Source organism: Adiantum capillus-veneris, chromosome 28 (assembly GCF_014529385.1).
Source record: "Adiantum capillus-veneris isolate H3 chromosome 28, ASM1452938v2, whole genome shotgun sequence".
Classification (NCBI taxonomy): Eukaryota; Viridiplantae; Streptophyta; class Polypodiopsida; order Polypodiales; family Pteridaceae; genus Adiantum; species Adiantum capillus-veneris.
In genome coordinates this window covers 104,990,673-104,993,174 of record NC_140958.1, presented here as the reverse complement: position 1 = coordinate 104,993,174, position 2,502 = coordinate 104,990,673, and positions in this window count along the sequence as shown.

Sequence of the window (2,502 nt, the reverse complement as noted above, 5' to 3'; positions counted from 1 at the left end):
AGCTATCTACTGCATGACACTGGTGTCTGATGTTGATGCTGGATTTAGGGTTGAGAATTTTAGCCAAAAGCATGGTGAATAGCCTTTCAAAAATGTAGGTTGGATTATTCTTTTCACTGATGGCTTCATCAATGAGCCTATGCACAGGTGTGCATTCTAGTGCTGTTATTGGAATACCCTGTGGAATTGGAGCTGATCTCTTTAGATAGCTGATTCCAATGTTAGAGTTTATAGCTACTGGTAATTCATTAGTTCAATCAGTAGAACTGGAGGAAAAGATAGAAATTGAGCTGGAACGGTTACATGAACTGGAATACATCTGCTGAGAAATAGACAAGCTGAATGACTGGAATTAGTGTTCAGATTCAGATTCAGATCCAAATTTAGAGGAATGGATACAAAGCATATCTGGCTGAAGTATACTCGACTACTGTATTAGGAATTACAGAGTAAGAGTACAAGTGGAAATAATGTAGCTTAGGAACAGCTTCCGGACTACAACCACACAATGAGAGTAGGAAGTCAAAAGATAAAACAGTCCAAAAGTATAGCCAACAATTGCCAACCCGATTACAATGTAATGGGTCCTATTTATAGCCTCTTGGAGTTACTGTGGTAACCGTCATGGTAATTACTGATTGATCCGCTGCCTCCACTAGTGAAACTGCCTCCACTAGTGAGACTGCCTCCGCCATCTACATCCTTCCCTCCTTTCTTGAATTTTGGTAAGACTCCAAAATTTCTGAAAAAAAATCCACCATCTGATCCTTCTGAAAGATGGCTTTATACCATATTTCATGCTTTGTTGAGTGCTTGACACCCCCTATAGTTGTAATTCCAAGGGTGTCAGCCAAGGAGATGTTCACACCCAGTTGAGAAAATCCACCGTCTGATTTTGAAAATGTTGGGAAAAATCCACCGTCTGATTCTGAGACGGTTGGAAAATTCCTCCATCGAATACCAAGATGGAACTACCCAGTATCCTTCCACTGAACCCGCTTCCTTTTGTCCTTAGGTCTTGATGGTGTCTCCACAGTCCTAGTGCCAACATTGTCCTTCTGAATGAGTCTGTAAATGGCCTCCTGCTCAAGCCGATCCCGCCTTTCTGTGGGCATTTCGACTTCATAAGGCGTGAGAGGATGATAAGTTTTGGTGTCAGGATCATAGAGCGTGCGTTTGCCTTTTGTGAGACGAGTTCTGGCCAGTTTGTGACAATGCGAGGCTGTATGGATCCATCCTTCTGGAAGAGGCTGATTAGTTCTGATCCTAGCTTCAAAGAGAATCTCAGCCATCTCTTTGTACTGGGGTCCTAGGCCTGGTTTAGCCGTTATGTCCTTTTCAGGCACTTTAGAGGACTCAACAATGAGTTGCAGCAGTTGGTTGGTGATCTTAGTGAGACCTCTGAGCTGAATTTTCCATTGTCCCATACACAGTTTGATCCTCTGCACCTCATCTCTTAGCTCCTGAAAATCATTCAGTTGGAGAACGTCATCGAAAAGTGTTTGCCAGGTTTTCCATTCCACAGTCGATTGCTTATACCAATCCTGAAGATCATCAGTAATCTTGAAGTATGTGAGCCGATCTACTGGTTCTGTATATTGACGATAGAGTGCTGGAAAAAATCTTGGCAACTCTGCCTCTCTTGTTGGTAAAGCATACATGAGAACTAGGGAATCAGGCACAAATTCTAAGAAATTAAGGACAGCCTGGTTCTCTTGCTTCATCATCTTTCTGGTCACTTTAACCAGCTGAAACAGTCGCCGGAGAGCATTTGCCTATTCTCCCATTGACATTCGAGTTTGAGGTCCCTTGCTGGTGGCAGTCTAATCTTCAAGAATAGCTCGCACCCTTTGATCCAGAACTCCTCTAGCAATCTGCATTTGCACTAAGACCTCTTTTAATTGACTCCTGACATCCTTCATGCATCTATACGTTGGCTTGTTCCCCAACATAAGTTCTAATTCCATGGCTAGGGAACGAAAATCTGTAGTAGAATGTCGTTGCCAATGTGGATTAGCTACTCTCTCTTCAACAGTCAATATCCATTCAGGCACCCTTTCTAACAGTTGTATTGTACTGGGATGCTCAGGCAGTTAGCAGACCTCCTGATCATGGAAAGAAGCTAATTTCCAATGCTCAACCATTTCCCTGGTGCCGACATATAGTCACTGAAATCGCTCCAGATCAGAGATAAGATCATCATCCTTCAGATACCGCCTGGTTATAGGAGCCTGCTGATGTCTCAATCTCTTATTCAGCGTGATGAGTTGTAATGAATGTTGCTCATCACCTGCTAGACCCTCAGTCATAGCTTTTCCTTTCCCTTTAGCATCCCTACCGTGTTGTGACTGGTGTGCCGGTGAATTTCCAGTGTTGTTGGGTTGTTGCTCTCCCAACTGCTGATCACTCGACTACTGCCCTTCATGCTGGTCTAGTTGGTCTGCATGTGACTGATTTCCTCATGTTGTCCCTGCACTACCAGTACCAAGTTCTGGAGGTGGA